The sequence below is a fragment of the Rattus rattus genome, chromosome 2, assembly GCF_011064425.1.
Source record: "Rattus rattus isolate New Zealand chromosome 2, Rrattus_CSIRO_v1, whole genome shotgun sequence".
Lineage (NCBI taxonomy): Eukaryota > Metazoa > Chordata > Mammalia > Rodentia > Muridae > Rattus > Rattus rattus.
The window spans coordinates 173,816,416-173,837,591 of record NC_046155.1 but is presented as its reverse complement, the minus strand read 5'-3'; the positions used below and the strand labels follow the sequence as shown (position 1 = coordinate 173,837,591).

Here is a 21,176-nt window from a genome sequence, read left to right as displayed (position 1 = left end):
ATGCGTTCAAAAAAGTTTCTCTCCTGTATGTGTACTTTTAAAATTTTAGAGACCACTGCTTTGTGAAAAAGCTCTGGCACATTGGTTACAGTTAAAGGGTTTCTTTCCTGCATGGTTTCTGTTGTCTTTGTAGATGACTCTTTTGTGCAAAGGCTGTAGCATATTTGTTCCATTCACAGGGTTTCTCTCCAGTATGTCTTCATTTTTGTTCTTAGAGATTACTACTTCCTGCAAAGGCTTTCCCACATTGGTTACATTCATAGGGTTTCTCTCCTGTATGCATTCTTTTATATTTTTGGTGATCACCACTTTTTACAAAGGGTTTACAACATTGGTTAATTCATAAGGTTTTTCTCAATTATATGTTCTTTAATGTCTTTTGAGATTACTCCTTTGTGCAAAGGCTTTGCCACATTAGTTACACTCATAGGGCTTCTCTCCTGTATGTGTTCTTATATGGCTTTGGAGAGTACTGCTGCATGCAAAGGCTTTGCCACATTGGTTACATTCATAGGGTTTCTCTCCTGTATGTGTTCTTATATGGCTTTGGAGATGACTGCTTCCTGCAAAGGCTTTACAACATTGATTACATTCATAGGGTTTCTCTCCTGTGTGTGTTCTTTTATGTTTTGGAGAGTACTGCTGTCTGTAAAGGCTTTACCACATTGGTTACATTCATAGGGTTTCTCTCCTGTGTGTGTTCTTTTATGTTTATAGAGAGTACTGCTGTGTGCAAAGGCTTTGCCACATTGGTTACGTTCATAGGGTTTGTCTCCTGTATGAGTTCTTATATGTATTTGGAGATTATTTCTTCATGCAAAGGCTTTGCAACATTGGTTACATTCATAGGGTTTCTCTCCTGTGTGTGTTCCTTTATGTTGTTGGAGACCACTGCTGTGTGCAAAGGTTTGGCCACACTGGTTACATTCATAGGGTTTCTCTCCTGTATGTGTTCTTATATGTATTTGGAGACTACTGCTGTGTGCAAAGGCTTTCCCACATTGCTTACATTCACAGGGTTTCCCTTCTGTATGAGTTCTTATATAACTTTGGAGATGATTTCTTCATTCAAAGGCTTTAAAACATTGGTTACACTCATAGGGGTTCTGTACTGTATGGGTTCTTTTATGTTTTTGGAGACCATGGTTTTGGACAAAGGCTTTACCACATTGGTTATATTTATAACGTTTTTCTCCATTACAAGTCCTTTTTTGTCTTTGAGACTACTCCTTTGTGCAAAGGCTTTACCGCATTGATTACATTCATAGAGTTTCTCTCCTGTGTGTGTTTCTTTATGATTTTGGAGAGCACTGCTTCTTACAAAGTCTTTACAACATTGGTTACATTCAGCAGGTTCTTCTCCATTATGTGTCCTTTTATGTCTTTTGAGATTATTCCTCTGTACAAAAGCTTTACCACATAGGTTACCTTCATAGGGCTTCTCTCCATTATGCCTTTGGGTATGACTCTGAACTGCAAAGCCATTACCATTCTGAATAAAATCAAAGGTCTGCTTTCCAGTAAAACTTCTTTCATACCTGCAAATACAATTGGCACATGTAAATTTTTTCTCACATTGATTATATTCATGAATCTTTTTTTTTTTTCAGAGCTGGGGACCGAACTCAGGGCCTTGCATTCCCTAGGCAAGTGCTCTAACGCTGAGCTAAATCCCCAACCCCCTCATGAATCTTTTTATATCTATGAATTCATTTGAAATTTTGTTTAAGTGTAAAGAGCAAAATGATATTAACATAATATCAGTTTGTTTATATTCAAAAGTGTTGCCTTATATTATGGGTTGTCTTGAACGTTTGAAGACACATGGAATAGGAAAAGAATTGATTACATGACTCATATTTATTCCATAATTTTTCTATTAAGATTGTTAACATATTTGAAGAAAACTCTATGAACTCAGAGCATTTGTAGTCTGGCTATGAACATAAATTTTGCTATCTTTGAGGAATACTACATTTACAACATGAGCCAATACAAAGAGGAGTATTTCTATAACCCTAATCTCATAAAGTGATTCAGCACTTTGAATGTGTACATGTTGACAGTTATGGTCAAAAACTAAATATTTATCAACTTTTCCCACATTAAGAAACTCTCCTCAAACTGATATCTATTGTACATCTTCTAACTGTTCTGGAAAAGAGAGAGTTATGTTGCTTCTTTCAGTATCACTATGCTCTCCTGCCTTGCATTCATAGGGACATATGACATCCATAGCAAAAGAAGGATAACACATTACATTCAACACATTACAAAAGAAAATTTCTACATTACATTTACAAAATTTCAATTTGTTTTCCTCACAGAGATGTGGTACAGGGTTTCAGGTTTCTCCACAAAACCATTCTTGAATCTCAAAAACTGTCCATATCATTAAATTTAGCCATGCTGTTACAGAATAAGGTTCACCACAATTTACTATGGACTATTTGCTTATTAAAAGGGTGTAGACATATAATGATGACCTAATCAATATTTGATGCAGTGTGTATTTTACCCTGTTGCTTTTCTTTAAAACTTGCTGCACACATGAAACTTTCTTGGGAGGTATTATCTTATCATCTTCCACGTGAAAATTACCTTCATGTCTTCTAGAACTTTTACAATATTCTTCAGTAGTATTGTCTTCCCAAATGTAGCCTAAAAATGGTATCACAGAAATTATGTTAAATTATTGGAATTAGGCAACATTTAAATTACTATCTGTAGTGAACTTTAGAACCATGACTGATTTACTCACTTCATTCTTCTGCATTTTTAAGTGAAAGAAAAAACAAAACAAAACAAACAAACAAAAAAAAAACTAATCAGGGTTGGGGATTTAGCTCAGTGCTAGAGCACTTGCCTATCAAGCACAAGGCCCTGGGTTCGGTCCCCAGCTCTCAAAACAAAACAAAACAAAACAAAAAACAAACAAACAAACAAAAGCAGATCAAATATTAAACAAAACCAGCTGTGCCTATATTTTACAAAGTGAATGATAAGTTCATTGAATTACCTATAGCACTGAGGTTCCTACAGGTCTCCAGCATTACACCGTGGTAGAGACTCTTCTGAGAAGGATTCAGCAATGCCCACTCTTCCTGAGTGAAGTTCACATGCACATCATCATAGGTCAGTACATCCTAAAAGATACAATACATGTGTACATGATACAGCATGATACCGCCTTCCAGTCTCCATTTGTGCCCACAGCTGGAGCTGTCCCAAGGAACTGAATATTCAAAACTGGTCTTCAGGGGTGGTCTATCAGGAGCACTCTCACTCCTAAGCCCACAGGTGAAACCCCACTTTCTCTCCACTTACTGTCCAAAGGGAGAAATACCTCGACATCCCAAGGCCCAGGACCTATAGAGCAACCTGGGATGGTACACTTATGGTCTGCATCTGGTCCCAGAGCTGAGGCTGTCCTATTGCTCTCTAGACCAAAACCCTCGCCACATTGAGATGGTCTCTTAGGAGTGCTCTCATTGCCAATCACACAGGTTGGAACACACATTTGCTCCACAGTTGTTAAAGGAGAGACGAGCTTGGAACATTCTTGGCAATGGAGTGGTGGGGAGGCCTGGGAGAGGACAGACCTGGTCTCTATCTGTGCCCAGTGCTAAGGGTGTGTCATAGCCCTCCAGACCCAAAACAAGGCCAGAGAGTACTGGTCTCCCAGGAGCATTCTCATTCCTAAGATCAGAGGCATATGAGTCTGCAGGAGGAACAAGCTATAGTCAGAAACAGCAAGATCAACTATCATTAGCAATAACTGGATGGCAGTAGGCAAGCATATGAAGCGAAGCATCAAAAACCAACACTAATTGTCATCATCACAACGCAGTTCTCTCACCACAACAAGTAATGGGTATATCAACATACCAGCAAAGCAAGATTTGGATTGAAAATCACATCTCATGGTCATGATAGAGGATTTTAAGCAGGACATAATTACCTCCTTTAAAGCAATACAGAACACATGTAAATAAGTAGTTGCCTTAGGGAGGAAACAATAAAATCCCCTAAAGATTTACATAAAAAAAAAACTAAGAAAGAGGGGAAGAAATTGAACAAAGTCATCTAGGATCTAAAATTGTAAATAGGAACAATAAGGAAACCACAAGGAGAGACAAACCTGAAGATAGGAAACATAGGAAAGAGATCAGGAGTAATACGTAAGCATCACCAACAAAATATAAGGGATTGAGAGAGAATCTCAGGGGCAGAAGATACCATAGAAAACATTGACACAACAGTCAAAGAGAATGCAGAAAACCCCCACAAAACTTCTAAGTCAAAACATCCAGGAAATCCAGAACAGAACAATGTTGTGAGAAGAGCAAACTTAAGGTTAGTAGTTATAGAGGATAATAAAGATGCCAAACTTAAAAAGCAAATATCTTCAATTTTTTCCTGAAGTAAACTTCCCTAACTTAAAGAAAGAGATGCCCAAGAACATAAAAGAAGCCCACAGATTCATGAAGACCCAGAAATGAACCCACACACCTATGGTCACTTGATTTTTGACAAAGGAGCCCAAACCATCCAATGGAAAAAAGATAGCATTTTCAGCAAATGGTGCTGGTTCAACTGGAGATCAACATGTAGAAGAATGCAGATCGATCCATGCTTATCACCCTGTACAAAGCTTAAGTCCAAGTGGATCAAGGACCTCCACATCAAACCAGATACACTCAAACTAATAGAAGAAAAACTAGGGAAGCATCTGGAACACATGGGCACTGGAAAAAATTTCCTGAACAAAACACCCATGGCTTATGCTCTAAGATCAAGAATCGACAAATGGGATCTCATAAAACTACAAAGCTTCTGTAAGGCAAAAGGACACTGTGGTCCCAAGGACAAAGCAGCAACCAACAGATTGGGAAAAGATCTTTACCAATCCTACAACAAGATAGAGGCCTTATATCCAAAATATACAAAAGAACTCAAAAAAAGTTAGACCACGAGGGAGACAAATAAGCCTATTAAAAAAATGAGTTCAGAGCTAAACAAAGAATTCACAGCTGAGGAATGCCGAATGGCTGAGAAACACCTAAAGTGAAATGTTCAACATCTTTAGTCATCAGGGAAAATGCAAATCAAAACAACCCTGAGATTTCACCTCACACCAGTGAGAATGGCTAAGATCAAAAACTCAGGTGACAGCAAATGCTGGCGAGGATGTGGAGAAAGGGGAACACTCCTCCATTGTTGGTGGGGTTGCAGACTGGTACAACCATTCTGGAAATCAGTCTGGAGGTTTCTCAGAAAATTGGACATTGAACTGCCTGAGGATCCAGCTATGCCTCTCTTGGGCATATACCCAAAAGATGCCCCAACATATAAAAAAGACACGTGCTCCACTATGTTCATCGCAGCCTTATTTATAATAGCCAGAAGCTGGAAAGAACCCAGATGCCCTTCAACAGAGGAATGGATACAGAAAATGTGGTACATCTACACAATGGAATATTACTCAGCTATCAAAAACAACGAGTTTATGAAATTCGTAGGCAAATGGTTGGAACTGGAAAATATCATCCTGAGTGAGCTAACCCAATCACAGAAAGACATACATGGTATGCACTCACTGATAAGTGGCTATTAGCCCAAATGCTTGAATTACCCTAGTTGCCTAGAACAAATGAAACTCAAGGCGAGTAAGATCACCAATGGAAGGGGAAGCCCTGGGTCCTGCTAAGACTGAACCCCAGTGAACTGGGATTGTTGGGGGGGGGGGGGCAAAGGGAAGGATGGGGAGGGGGAACAATCTACAAAGAAGGGGAGGGGAGGGATTAGGGGATGTTTGCCTGAAACTGGAAAAGGGAATAACACTGAAATGTATATAAGAAATACCAAATTAATAAAAAAAATAAATAAAATAAAATGGTTTTTCATGCTTTTGGTTTTATATGCTTTGCTATTTTGTTGTTGTAGTGGTAGTTTGGTTTGTTTGGTTTTTGTTTTAATTTTTGGTTTGTTTCTTTTGTGGGGGGCAGTGTTTGAAGTAGGGTTTCACTATGTATGTAGCTTTGCTGTCCTGGAACTCACTATGTAGATCAGGCCTGCCTCGAACTCACAGAAATCCACCTGCCTCTGCCATCCAAGTGCTGAGATTAAAGGTGGCTGTCACTACTACCCATCCTAAAATGTTATTTTTATAAATCAACAAATATTAATTTAAAAAAAAACCTGATATTATAACGAAAGATACCAAGATTGGCCTCTGACTTTCACATGGCCAGGCGTGAATGTGCACACGAACACACAGACCCAAAACCAATTCCACTGATGCTGGTCATGGACATTCTCATTTTTTTTGTGAAACCAGGAAGTGCGGTGTCACAGCAATCCAGGATCTCTCTCTTAGACTTGTAGTTTGACCTCTACCACTTGTGTGCTGTGCCTGCAGAGGCCAGAAGAGGGTGCCAGATTCCCCCAGTAACTGGAATTACAGATGATTTTGAACCACCTTGTGAGTGCTAGGTATTGAACCAGGGCTAATGCACAAGTAACAGGTGCTCTTAAATGCTGAGCCACTTGTCCCATCACGAGGATTATCTTTTAAAATACTGATTAGAGGTCTTTATGTTACCATTAAAGCCATGAAATCCAGACAATTTTGAGGATCCCAAGATGTACATGCTGAAAGGAGCCTGATATTGCTGTCTCCTGAGAGGCTCAGCCAGAGCATGACAAATACAGAGAGGAATGTTACAGCCCACCATTGAACTGAGAACAGGGTCCCCAAGGGAGGAGTTAGAGAAAGGACTGAATGATCCGAAGTGGTTTGCAATACCATAAGAGCAACAATATCAACCAACCAGACGCTCCAGATCTCCCAGGGACTAAACTACCATGCAAAGAGTACATATGGATGGATCCATGGCTCCAGCTGCATATGTAGCAGAGAATAGCCTTCTCAGGCATCAATGGGAGGAGTCGCCCTTGGTCCTGTTAAAGATGCCATAGTGTAGGGAAATGTCAGGGCGGGGAGGTGGGAGAGATGGGATGGGTAGGAGGGAGAGGGGTGGGTGGTTGGGAGAGCACCCTCATAGAAGCAGGGAGAGGGGAGATGAGATAGCAGGTTTCTGGAGGGGAAACCAGGAAAGGGGATAACATTTGAAATGTAAATAAAAAAAATAACCATTAAAAGAAAAAGTAAAAACAGAAAAGGAATGAAAAACCAGAAGAAAAACCCCTTCCTACTTTCCAAGGATGGGAGAAGGGGGAACTGGGAAAGAGGACAACATCTGAAATGTAAATACATAAAATATCCAATAAAAATGGGCAAAAAGTGTTTAAACATGTATACATAATACATTGTAACAAAATAAAAATTTAAATATTTATCAGTATAGAAAATCCATACCCAATCAAATATTCCAGTTTTTGAAGAAAAAAAAAGAACCCTAACCACTTTCCAAGGATTATATAGTCTTTCTTCACCTAAAACAAAGAGCTGTTTTGCTGACTATGGTCTAAGAGAGCTGCTTCCTAAAAGAGCTGTAACATTGACCCCCATAGTTCCCTAACACACACACATATGTCCCCTACCTTCCATCCCTCCACCTCACCCTGGCATTCATTCTAGACTTTCATCCTTTCCTGCCCTGTATGTAAAAAAGAATCAGACCCCGGATCTCAGCTCCACTCCGTCCTTCCCTGATTGGTGTGCAGCAGCGCCTGGACATCCAAAGGAAAAAAGCAAAAAAACGAACCACAGTCAACAGAGTGGAGGATTGTATGGAGCTGTGGTGCACCAGGTTCAAGAATCCTTATCTAGTTCTCCAGTGACCACAGCCTCTCCCTTACCCAGAGAAGCATTTCTGTGATCTGTGAAACTCAGCAGATCCGTATAAATCATGATGGAGGCTGGGATCCTGCTGAGAGTAAAAACTGTCCTTGCTGTAAAATTATCAAACTATCCTTGATGGGGTGTGGTTACTTAGAGAACCTCCTGTGTGAGGTGGGAAAATCTGGCCTAGGTGATTAATCAAGAGAAAATGGGTAGGGGAGCAGAGTGGTCTTCACTACATCTGCCTGAGTGGTCCTTTTCTACCGTTGCTTGTGAATGTGTCTGAAATAAAGGGCTTGCTTTGTTCAAAAAATATTTTGAGAAATATCAAATTAATAATTTAATGACGCAGCCAGCACAACCTTAATTCCAGCACTTTGGAGGCAGAGGCAGAGAGGCAGGAAGATCCCTGTGAGTTGGAGTCCAACATGGTCTACAGAGTGAGATCAAAGACAGATTCCAGGACTCCATAGAGAAACTCTGTTTCTAACAGAAGCCTAGTGATGCACCTGAAGCAGGTAAGCCTTTATAATTTGGCAGTTGTGCCTGGTGAACTCAAGACACAGGCCCACAGGAACAGCTGAAGACCTGTAGAGAGGAAAAACTACACGCCCGAAAGCAGAACACTCTGTCCCCATAACTGGCTGAAAGAAAACAGGAAAACAGGTCTACAGCACTCCTGAAACACAGGCTTATAAGACAGTCTAGCCACTGTCAGAAATAGCAGAACAAAGTAACACTAGAGATAATCTGATGGCGAGAGGCAAGCGCAGGAACCCAAGCAACAGAAACCAAGACTACATGGCATCATCGGAGCCCAATTCTCCCACCAAAGCAAACACGGAATATCCAAACACACCAGAAAAGCAAGATCTAGTTTCAAAATCATATTTGATCATGATGTTGGAGGACTTCAAGAAAGACATGAAGAACTCCCTTAGAGAAACACAGGAAAACATTAATAAACAAGTAGAAGCCTACAGAGAGGAATCGCAAAAATTCCTAAAAGAATTCCAGGAAAATATAAATAAACAAGTAGAAAAAAAATCCCAAAAAGAATTCAGGAAAACATAAATAAAGTGTAGCCCCAGAGAGGAGTCACAAAATCCCTGAAAGAATTCCAGGAAACACAATCAAACAGTTGAAGGAATTAAAAAATGGAAATAGAAGCAATCAAGAAAAAGAAACACGGAAACAACCCTGGATATAGAAAACCAAAAAGAAGAGACAAGGAGCTGTAGATACAAGCTTCACCAACAGAATACAAAGAGATGGAAGAGAGAATCTCAGGAGCAGAAGATTCCATAGAAATCATTGACTCAACTGTCAAAGATAATGTAAAGCGGAAAAAGCTACTGGTCCAAAACATACAAGAAATCCAGGACTCAATGAGAAGATCAAACCTAAGGATAATAGGTATAGAAGAGAGTGAAGACTCCCAGCTCAAAGGACCAGTAAATATCTTCAACAAAATCATAGAAGAAAACTTCCCTAACCTAAAAAAAGAGATACCCATAGGCATACAAGAAGCCTACAGAACTCCAAATAGATTGGACCAGAAAAGAAACACCTCCCGTCACATAATAGTCAAAACACCAAACGCACAAAATAAAGAAAGAATATTAAAAGCAGTAAGGGAAAAAGGTCAAGTAACATATAAAGGCAGACCTATCAGAATTACACCAGACTTTTCGCCAGAAACTATGAAAGCCAGAAGATCCTGGACAGATGTCATACAGACCCTAAGAGAACACAAATGCCAGCCCAGGTTACTGTATCCTGCAAAACTCTCAATCAACATAGATGGAGAAACCAAGATATTCCATGACAAAACCAAATTTACACAATATCTTTCTACAAATCCAGCACTACAAAGGATAATAAAAGGTAAAGCCCAACATAAGGAGGCAAGCTATACCCTAGAAGAAGCAAGAAACTAATCGTCTTGGCAACAAAACAAAGAGAAGAAAAGCACACAAACATAACCTCATATCCAAATATGAATATAACAGAAAGCAATAATCAGTATTCCTTAATATCTCTCAACATCAATGGCCTCAACTCCCCAATAAAAAGACATAGATTAACAAACTGGATACGCAACGAGGACCCTGCATTCTGCTGCCTACAGGAAACACACCTCAGAGACAAAGACAGACACTACCTCAGAGTGAAAGGCTGGAAAACAACTTTCCAAGCAAATGGTCGGAAGAAGCAAGCTGAAGTAGCCATTCTAATATCAGATAAAATCAATTTTCAACTAAAAGTCATCAAAAAAGATAAGGAAGGACACTTTATATTCATCAAAGGAAAAATCCACCAAGATGAACTCTCAATCCTAAATATCTATGCCCCAAATACAAGGGCACCTACATACAAAAAAGAAACCTTACTAAAGCTCAAAAACACATTACACCTCACACAATAATAGTAGGAGATTTCAACACCCCACTCTCATCAATGGACAGATCATGGAAACAGAAATTAAACAGAGACGTAGACAGACTAAGAGAAGTCATGAGCCAAATGGACTTAACAGATATATATAGAACATTCTATCCTAAAGCAAAAGGATATACCTTCTTCTCAGCTCCTCATGGTACTTTTTCCAAAATTGACCATATAATTGGTCAAAAAACGGGCCTCAACAGGTACAGAAAGATAGAAATAATCCCATGCGTGCTATCAGACCACCACGGCCTAAAACTGGTCTTCAATAACAATAAGAGAAGAATGCCCACATATACGTGGAAATTGAACAATGCTCTACTTAATGATAACCTGGTCAAGGAAGAAATAAAGAAAGAAATTAAAAACTTTTTAGAATTTAATGAAAATGAAGGTACAACATACCCAAACTTATGGGACACAATGAAAGCTGTGCTAAGAGGAAAACTCATAGCGCTGAGTGCCTGCAGAAAGAAACAGGAAAGAGCATATGTCAGCAGCCTGACAGCACACCTAAAAGCTCTAGAACAAAAAGAAGCAAATACACCCAGGAGGAGTAGAAGGCAGGAAATAATCAAACTCAGAGCCGAAATCAACCAAGTAGAAACAAAAAGGACCATAGAAAGAATCAACAGAACCAAAAGTTGGTTCTTTGAGAAAATCAACAAGATAGATAAACCCTTAGCCAGACTAACGAGAGGACACAGAGAGTGTGTCCAAATTAACAAAATCAGAAATGAAAAGGGAGACATAACTACAGATTCAGAGGAAATTCAAAAAATCATCAGATCTTACCATAAAAACCTATATTCAACAAAACTTGAAAATCTTCAGGAAATGGACAATTTCCTAGACAGATACCAGGTACCGAAGTTAAATCAGGAACAGATAAACCAGTTAAACAACCCCATAACTCCTAAGGAAATAGAAGCAGTCATTAAAGGTCTCCCAACCAAAAAGAGCCCAGGTCCAGACGGGGTTTAGTGCAGAATTCTATCAGACCTTCATAGAAGACCTCATACCAATATTATCCAAACTATTCCACAAAATTGAAACAGATGGAGCACTACCGAATTCCTTCTATGAAGCCACAATTACTTTATACCTAAACCACAAAGACCCAACAAAGAAAGAGAACTTCAGACCAATTTCCTTATGAATATCGACGCAAAAATACTCAATAAAATTCTGGCAAACCGAATCCAAGAGCACATCAAAACAATCATCCACCATGATCAAGTAGGCTTCATCCCAGGCATGCAGGGATGGTTTAATATACGGAAAACCATCAACATGATCCATTATATAAACAAACTGAAAGAACAAAACCACATGATCATTTCATTAGATGCTGAGAAAGCATTTGACAAAATTCAACACCCCTTCATGATAAAAGTCCTGGAAAGAATAGGAATTCAAGGCCCATACCTAAACATAGTAAAAGCCATATACAGCAAACCAGTTGCTAACATTAAACTAAATGAGAGAAACTTGAAGCAATCCCACTAAAATCAGGGACTAGACAAGGCTGCCCTCTCTCCTACTTATTCAATATAGTTCTTGAAGTTCTAGCCAGAGCAATCAGACAACAAAAGGAGGTCAAGGGGATACAGATCGGAAAAAGAAGAAGTCAAAATATCACTATTTGCAGATGATATGATAGTATATTTAAGTGATCCCAAAAGTTCCACCAGAGAACTACTAAAGCTGATAAACAACTTCAGCAAAGTGGCTGGGTATAAAATTAACTCAAATAAATCAGTAGCCTTCCTCTACACAAAAGAAAACAAGCCGAGTAAGAAATTAGGGAAATGACACCCTTCATAATAGATCCAAATAATATAAAGTAACTCGGTGTGACTTTAACCAAGCAAGTAAACGATCTGTACAATAAGAACTTCAAGACTCTGGAGAAAGAAATTGAAGAAGATCTCAGAAGATGGAAAGATCTCCCATGCTCATGGATTGGCAGGATTAATATAGTAAAAATGGCCATTCTACCAAAAGCAATCTACAGATTCAATGCAATCTCCATCAAAATACCAATAAAATTCTTCAGAGAGTTAGACAGAACAATTTGCAAATTCATCTGGAATAACAAAAAACCCAGGATAGCTAAAACTATTCTCAACAATAAAAGGACTTCAGGGGGAATCACTATCCCTGAACTCAAGCAGTATTACAGAGCAATAGTGATAAAAACTGCATGGTATTGGTACAGAGATAGACAGATAGACCAGTGGAACAGAATTGAAGACCCAGAAATGAACCCACACACCTATGGGCACTTGATTTTTGACAAAGGAGCCAAAACCATCCAATGGAAAAAAGATAGCATTTTCAGCAAATGGTGCTGGTTCAACTGGAGGTCAACATGTAGAAGAATGCAGATCGATCCATGCTTATCACCCTGTACAAAGCTTAAGTCCAAGTGGATCAAGGATCTCCACATCAAACCAGATACACTCAAACTAATAGAAGAAAAAGTAGGGAAGCATTTGGAACACATGGGCACTGGAAAAAATTTCCTGAATAAAACACCCATGGCTTATGCTCTAAGATCAAGAATCGACAAATGGGATCTCATAAAACTGCAAAGCTTCTGTAAGGCAAAGGACACTGTGGTTAGGACAAAACGGCAACCAACAGATTGGGAAAAGATCTTTACCAATCCTACAACAGATAGAGGCCTTATATCCAAAATATACAAAGAACTCATGAAGTTAGACCGCAGGGAGACAAATAACCCTATTAAAAAATGGGGTTCAGAGCTAAACAAAGAATTCACAGATGAGGAATGCCGAATGGCCGAGAAACACCTAAAGAAATGTTCAACATCTTTAGTCATAAGGGAAATGCAAATCAAAACATCCCTGAGATTTCACCTCACACCAGTGAGAATGGCTAAGATCAAAACTCAGGTGACAGCAGATGCTATGAGGATGTGGAGAAAGAGGAACACTCCTCCATTGTTGGTGGGATTGCAGACTGGTACAACCATTCTGGAAATCAGTCTGGAGGTTCCTCAGAAAATTGGACATTGAACTGCCTGAGGATCCAGCTATACCTCTCCTGGGCATATACCCAAAAGATGCCCCAACATATAAAAAAGACACGTGCTCCACTATATTCATCGCAGCCTTATTTATAATAGCCAGAAGCTGGAAAGAACCCAGATGCCCTTCAACAGAGGAATGCATACAGAAAATGTGGTATATCTACACAATGGAATAGTACTCAGCTATCAAAAACAATGACTTCATGAAATTCGTAGGCAAATGGTTGGATCTGGAAAATATCATCCTGAGTGAGCTAACCCAATCACAGAAAGACATACATGGTATGCACTCATTGATAAGTGACTATTAGCCCAAATGCTTGAATTACCCTAGATGCCTAGAACAAATGAAACTCAAGACGGATGATCAAAATGTGAATGCAGATCGCTCCTGAGAGACACATCCAGAATACAGCAAATACAGAGGCGTATGCCAGCAGGAAACCACTGAACTGAGAACAGGACCCCCGTTGAAGGAATCAGAGAAAGAACTGGAAGAGCTTGAAGGGGCTCGAGACCCCATATGTACAACAATACCAAGCAACCAGAGCTTCCAGGGACTAAGCCACGACCCAAAGGCTATACATGGACTGACCCTGGACTTTGACCTCATAGGTAGCAATGAATATCCTAGTAAGAGCACCAGTGGAAGGGGAAGCCCTGGGTCCTGCTAAGACTGAACCCCCAGTGAACTAGACTGTTGGGGAGAGGGCAGCAAGGGGGGGAGGGTTGGGAGGGGAACACCCATAAGGAAGGGGAGGGGGAGGGGGATGTTTGCCCGGAAACCGGGAAAGGGAATAACACTCGAAATGTATATAAGAAATACTCAAGTTAATAATAAAAAAAATAATAATTTGGCGGTTGTTGTTTGTTTTGTCTGTTCAAGACTGGGTTTCTCTGTGTAGGCCTGGAAATCCTGGAACTCACTCGGTAGACCAGACTGACTTTAGAGATCTGCCTGCCTCTGCCTTCGGAGGGCTGGGATTAAAGGTGTGAGACACCACCACCCTGTTTTAATTTTGGAGTTTTCCTGTCTTTGTTTCATGTATACCATCGAGTTTGTCTACCTCCTACTACCTTCTCTGATTCACTCTCATCCCCATTGACCCCTATTTCCATGCTTGTTTTCTGCAGCAGTCTCACTACAGCATTGGCTGACCTTCAATTTGCTATGTAGAGCAGCCTGGCTTTGCACTTAACTCTCTGGTATACCTTTGCCCCTCAAATACTGGGAATGAGGAACCCAGTACACTCAGCCACCTCTCCTTTTTTGCTTTATTCTTTTTGTATTGAGGTCCTGAGTAGGTGAACACCGCTGCAGGCTGTTCATGATTGTCATGACCGTGTCATAACCAGGAGACAGCATTTCATGACATTGCTCCTCTGGACCTTAGAAACTTTGCCCTCTCCTCCCAATGTTCCTGGGTCTTGAGGAAGATATAATACATGTCATGTATAGGTATCCAGACTCAAATATTCTAAGCACTTTGAACACTTGTGAATCTCTGTATTAAAGATTGCCCTCTGATAAGTTTCTCTGATCTGGGCTGAACTAAAACTTGTCTGTGGGTGTAGGAATAAATGTTTGGAAGGCAGATTGATTAGTGTGTGTTTTACAAAACTGAGCAATCTTAGCGCCAAACTCTATTGTTGAGCAAAAACTTAATACAACCATGACTAATCCATGTGCTACGTGGTCAAGATAAAACTCCAAGTGTGCTGTCATATCTCTATGGAACCTTAAATATACTGTAAGAGAAGAAGGCACAATGGTCTCCATTGGAGCAGTTTGAGTGTTCTCTGAAGCCCTGGTTGGAGTTCAACTTTTGTTTTAACAGCTGTGATAATTCCCACCACTGTGTCTTAAAACTTTTAATGACTTTTTCAATCCTCAAGTTTACTTCCTGATATGGTTCATCTTGGGAAAATGCACATCTTCAGAAATAGCTTTTACACTCTTAGCATGCTAAAGTTATCTGGGAGAGCAATGTTTTCCTTTGGGTACATCTAAGTAATGCCCAGTAAACAAGTTCATTGGCGCCATGGATGACAAGCTGGTCTATGTCCACTGGGAGGAAGAGTCCTGTCATCCCAGCCTTGATTTAGCCATGCCTCCTGCTAGACACTAGACAGCCTTTCCAGGACACATCCTATCCATGGGATTCACACTGCCCTGAAGGGCTCCCACTGCTCAGAGATCAGAGCCAGAGGAAGATATACTGTGCTTCACACTGATCCTCTTCCCCAGTCTATCCTGTCTTAGACTTTGGATGTTTTTCCTTCAGATTTCTTTTACTCCTATTTTTTCCAGGTAACTAAATTGTACCTGTCTTGTTTTTCTTGATAATCCTTGTCTGTAGTTCATTATACTTTGACTATTTTCTTACACTTGTTTGCATATATATATATATATTTAATTGTATCTGTTCAAATCCTCTCCCCTTGCCCTTTGTCCTTCTGTTTCCACCTAAACTATCTACACTTTCATTAGAGTTAAATATCAGGCAGCATATGCAGTGTAGTAAAGAGTACATTTGTAATGTTCCTTCGAACACTGGAGCTATGTATGTGCTCATTAGTATTTACACTTTACCCATCAATTACCTCTGATATGTTTGTGGTTTGTTTTTGGGTAAATTAAGCTACTCCAATTTTATTTATAAGAAATATTATACTCATAACACTCTAGTGACAATACATAATTGTTTTAATTCCAAAATTAAAATCACATTGGTAAAATTACAAATATTAAAAATTATAAGTGTTAATAATATTAAGAAAAATGATAAAATTTAATATTTAAGCATAAAGAAAATTATTAGTCCATAAAGGAGAACTGTGAAAATTGATAAACTTATACACATAAGAATATTTTAATGAGGGAATTTAAAGATACCTACCAACATATTTCAATTTATCCTGAACCAATGTTTTCTTTAATTCTATATGGATATCTTGTTAACATAGTTACTTTACTAGTAATTTTATGTTTTTATTGAGAAAATACCTTCATTTATTATACAATCCAAATTATTCCTATTAATTACAAGAGACTAGAATGTCTACTTTTAAAGTTTTTAAACAAAAGCTGTTTGATTGTGCTTTGACTGATTTTGAGATCTATTTTTTATAGATTACATTTTGTTCAAAGTAAATGAACTTTTCTCAGAGAAAAAACAGACTGGTGTATTTTCTTTTCTTTCTTTCTTTTTTTTTTTTTTTACAAATTGAAGTGCTTTTGTTTTTTCATCTTTATTAACTTGAGTATTTCTTTTTTATTATATCACATTTTCTTCAGAAATGATCAGAACTATTACATTGCTAGCCATATTTCTAGCTTAAAAGTCCTTAAACCTGTGTTTTATAGTTTTTTAAATGTTCGTAGTCACTGGGATGTGACGATTTCTTTTCCCTTGTAAAGCCTGATGTGGCAGGTTGTCCTTTTCAGGTACCTTTCCAATGACTACCCTGAAGACATTGCTGGTGGGAATGGGGTGCAATGTCAACACCACTAATGATAAAATGAATCCGGATTATTTCTGAGGAAGCAGCTCTAGCGCCTTAGTTTCTGATACAGTAAGGAGAATGTGAGTGAAACTTCCAGAATATTTAGCAACTAAAAGTAAGTTATGATTGTCAAAAGTATAGTTGAATTTTCTTCCGTATCCTTGTACCTAACATCACACTTAATCATGAGAAAAAGTATATAAATAATATCTGCAGTTTCCTTAGTATCACCATGCATTCCTAACACCATACTTAATCAGAAGAAACAGCATGCAAGGCACAACTACAGTTTCCTTAGTGTCTTCACATCTCTTCCCCACAGGAGAGACACAAATGCTGTGGTAGAGCCGCAGTGTTTTTTTTTTTTTAAATATTTTTTATATCTGAATTGTTGGCTACACAGTCTCATTTCTTTCAGTGTTTAAAACATAATTCTAAATTCTATCATTTGAAGTTCTAAATAGGAACCATTTCAAATAATATTTTCACATTTATACACCAGAAAAAGTGTATAAACACCAAGGTACTCAATTAAATGTGTGATTGAAGCCCTGTGCTGATTCTGATACCAGGAACAAAAAAAACCATGTCACGTCTCAGTAAAAGGACAAAGCTAACACAGTGTTATGATGATTAAGGCAATAATAATGATAATAGTAATAATAATAATAATAATAATAATAATAAAAATAATAAAATTGTTTTAGGTTTCAAAGAAGCTATTCCAACCCCAATGTACTATTTTCTCTAGGAGAAAGTAAAAAATGTTGGAATCAATGTTCTTTTTTTTAAATTGAAGGCTTACTCTTCTTTTACTATATCTAGAGGTAACCTGAAAAGAAGGACTGCATAGAAACCCAAGAAACCTCTCTCTTCATTACTACTCTAGTTATCACTAATAGTAACAATAATTAATCACATAATGACATACACACTGTACTGTTGACAAACATAATGGTTGATCATGGAGATGTCTCTGCAAAGCATGCTAGTAAATAAAATTTCCCATATCTGCACAACCTAGACAAATGAGAGTGAACCCTATTTATCAAAAAAAAATCTCTTATTCTACGTGGTAGTACACCTGCAGAGCTCTTCACCAGAAGAAAGCAATATGTAACAGAGCAAATAACTTTAATATTCATTCGTAGAATGAATAAAATATAATCAACATTGACCTCTAAAAAATGACAGTACGTATTAACTTTCTTGTTTCAGAGCATTTCAAATGTTCTTCTTGCACCATTATTTTTATCTGAGTTTGTAGGCTGGACCTTTGAGAATAATTTTTTTTATTGTTTTTATCTTTATTAACTTGAGTATTTCTTATTTACATTTGATTGTTATTCCCCTTCCCGGTTTCCGGTCCAACTTCCCCTAACCCCTCCCCCTCCCCTACTTTATGGGTGTTCCCCTCCCCATCCTCCCCCCATTACCGCCCTCCCCCAAACTCTCATGTTCACTGGGGTTTCAGTCTTGGTAGGACCATGGACTTCCCCTTCTACTGGTGCTCTTACTAGGCTATTCATTGCTACCTATGCAGTTGGAGCCCAGAGTCAGTCCATGTATAGTCTTTGGGTAGTGGCTTAGTCCCTGGAAGCTCTGGTTACTTGGCATTGTTGTTCATATGGGGTCTTGAGCCCCTTCAAGTTCTTGGTTTCTGTTGCTTGGGTTCCTGTGCTTACCTCTCACCATCAGATTATCTCTGGTGTTACTTTGTCCTGCTATTTCTGACAGTTGCTAGACTGTCCTATAGGCCTGTGTGTCAGGAGTGCTGTAGACCTGTTTTCCTGTTTTCTTTCAGCCAGTTATGGGAACAGAGTGTTCTGCTTTCGGGAGTGTAGCCTTTCCTGTCTACTGGTCTTCAGCTGTTCCTGTGGGCCTGTGTCCTTCATCCACCAGGCAGGTCGCTTGGAGCAGAAAAGTTTGTCTTATCTGTGATCCTGCAGCTCAAGTTGCTCATGGGGGGCTGCTTTTGAGCTCTCAGTGAGGGTGGCAACCAGGAGGGCCTGCTCTGCCTTTTCCTGGAGTCCCTGTGCACTGGGGTCCCAGATGGCATTAGGTGTTTTCCTCTGGCATCAGAAATGTGGGCAGAGTGTAGTCTCTTCTGGCTTCCCAGACATGTCTGCCCCTCTGAAGGTTCAGCTCTCCCTCCCATGGGATTTGGGTGCAGAGAACTGTTGACCAGTTCCCTTCAGGTCTGGGCGGTGTCTGGACTGCCTGCATCAATATTCTTAAGGGAAATTGGTCTGAAGTTCTCTTTCTTTGTTTGGTCTTTGTGTGGTTTAGGTATAAGAGTAATTGTGGCTTCATAGAAGGAGTTTGGTAGTGCTCCATCTGTTTCTAATTTGTAGAATACTTTGGACAGTGTTGGTTTGAGGTTTTGTATGGAGGTCTGATAGAATTCTGCACCAAACCTGCCTGGTCCTGGGCTCTTTTTGGTTGGGAGACATTTAATGACTGCTTCTATATCTTTAGCAGTTATGGGGTTGTTTAGATGGTTTATCTGTTCCTGATTTAACTTTGGTACCTTGTATCTGTCTAGGAAATTTTCCATTACTTCCAGTTTTTCCAGTTTTGTTGAATATAGGCTTTTGTAGTAGGATCTGATGATTTTTTATAATTTCTTCAGATCCTGTTCTTATGTCTCCCTTTTCATTTCTGATTTTGTTAATTTGGATACACTCTCTGCAACCTCTGGTTAGTCTGGCTAAGGGTTTATCTATCTTGTTGATTTCTCAAAGAACCAGCTCCTGGCTTTGTTGATGCTTTGTATAATCCTTTTCATTTCTACTTGGTTTATTTTAGCCCTGGGTTTATTTCATGCTTTCTACTCCTCTTGTGTTTATTTATTTCTTTTTGTTCTAGAGCTTTTAGGTGTGCTGTCAAGCTGCTTACATATGTTTCTCCTGTTTCTTTTTGCAGGCACTCAGTGCTATGAGTTTTCCTCTTAATGCCACTTTCATTGTGTTCCACAAGTTTGGTAATGTATCTTCATTTTCATTAAATTCTAAGAAGCCTTTATTTCTTTCCTTATTTCTTCCTTCACCAAATTGTCATTGAGTAGAGCATTGTTCAACTTTCATGTTTATGTGGGCTTTCTGTTGTTATTGTTTTTATTGAAGACCAGCGTTAGTCCTGGTTATCTGATAGAATGCATGGGATTATTTCTATCTGTGGGTAGAGGGTAGTCTCCTCCGACTTCTCAGGAGTATCCACACTTCTAAGGGTCCAGCTCTTCCCCCCAGGGGATTTGGGTGCAGGGAGCTGTTTGGCTGATTCAGTTCGGTCCTGGGAGCAGACCAGAACCATGGGTACAGGCGGCTATCCGTTCTGATATCCCTGTGTCCAAAGGCACTTTCCACTTTGACTGGGGATGTGGTCAGAGGTGTGCAGAGGTGGCAGTCTGCCCTGTGGTCTTAGGTTGTCTGCATTCCTTGGGGTTCAGCTTTCTTCCCCACGGGATTTCGGTGCAGGGAACTGTGGGATGGTATCAGTTCACTTTCAGGCAGAGCCAGAAACAGGAAGTGCCCTGACCCAGAGGACTTCTGCCTCTGTGTATCCTGAGTCCACCACTCAGGTCACTTGGTAGCAGAAAAGTGGTCTTACCTCTGTTCTCAGGTGTGTTGACTCTTCTGGAGACTGTCTTGCAGCTCTAGGTTAGGGCAGGAATCAAAGGGTCATGCCCCTGATTTCTCCTAGTTCCTTGCACCCAGCAGGCACAGTTGGCACTATGCGATTCCCTCTTGGGTCTGGGCTGTGGGCAGAGGGTAGTCTCCTCTGATTTCTCAGGAGTATCCACACTTCTGAAGGTCCAGCTCTCTCTCTCCCCGGAATTTGGGTGCAGGGAGCTTTTTGTCCAGTTCAGTTCGGTCCTGGGCACAGACCAGAACCTCAGGTACAGGCGGTTGTCTGTTCCATATCCCTGTGTCCAGAGGCACTGTGCAGTTTTGTAGTGCCATATTGGATTTGGGCCTGGCTGCTTTGTAACTGCATGGCCAAGTAAAAGTCATGGGATTGTTGGACAGAGGCCTCTCCCATGTGTAGAGTGTCTGGCAGTCTGTGGAACCGACCTCTGGTCTGGGTGGATGTCCTGCCTTTATCCTGGAGATTTAGGCTGGGAATTTCTCCCTAATTAATTCAGGTCCTGGGTCTTTTTTTCGAAGTCACGAGCCAGGTAGTTGCCAGGGTTTAACTTGGGTATATAAGTGGTGAATCTGAATCTATTTACCTCTCACTCTTTGGGTATATTCTTCCTCTCTCCATCTCCTCTCTCTCTCTCCATTCTCTCTCTCTCTCTCTCTCTCTCTCTCTCTCTCTCTCTCTCTCTCTCTCTCTCTCTCTCTCTCCCCCTCT

The 21,176-nt window shown here is 39.7% G+C and overlaps 1 pseudogene; it reads right to left on the bottom strand.

Annotated features, from left to right (window-relative positions):
• Positions 1 to 211: 211 nt before the first annotated feature.
• On the bottom strand, positions 212 to 14,432 carry LOC116893412 (annotated as a pseudogene).
• Positions 14,433 to 21,176: the final 6,744 nt, after the last annotated feature.